A 712-nucleotide genomic window follows, 5' to 3' on the forward strand; every position below is an offset into this window, starting at 1 on the left:
AAAACGCCATTAATCCAACTCAAGTTGGTGCAAACCTGGCCGGGCCGAAAACGCTATAAATTTCTGTTCTCGTCTAAGCAATTAATTGTGGAAATAATGGAAGAAGTTGCAATTACATCATTTATAGCGTTATTCCAAATTTTAGGCTGCTTTCCTTTTAGGATAGGACTCGGCACGAAATGCACATTTCGGCCGAATTTCGAGTCGGCTCCGCCTTCCGCTATCCCCCTCACCGCACCGCCCCGCGCGCAATCCAAATGCCGCTCAACGCTTAGGAATATACTAATAGCGTATTTCACTGGCACAACCAGTGCGCACTCAGTGCGCATTAAAGCTGTTGTACATTAACCTAATCTGACTGTAAAAGTGAGAGATCTCAGTTAATAAAATACCCATTGTATATTTTATCAAATATCACAATAAAATATATTAAGGATTTCGTGGTTTAATTTATTTCTATAATTTTATTAAACGTACATTTTTATGTCGATTTGTGTACAACAGCTTTAAAGTGCACTGAGTGCGCACCAGCTCTGCCAGTGAAATACGCTATAAGGCGCTTGTAGACGTAAGGGGCATTCATTCGGGGCGCTCGACACGTTGTAATCTTTATTTATCTTTTTTTTCGCTCATTACATACGAAACTAATAGCGAATTCGGTTGAACGTACTAGTGCATATTAGTGTACATTAAAGCCGTTATATACGCAGAT

This window comes from Trachymyrmex cornetzi, unplaced genomic scaffold (genome assembly GCF_001594075.2).
Source record: "Trachymyrmex cornetzi isolate Tcor2-1 unplaced genomic scaffold, Tcor1.1 scaffold928, whole genome shotgun sequence".
Classification (NCBI taxonomy): Eukaryota; Metazoa; Arthropoda; class Insecta; order Hymenoptera; family Formicidae; genus Trachymyrmex; species Trachymyrmex cornetzi.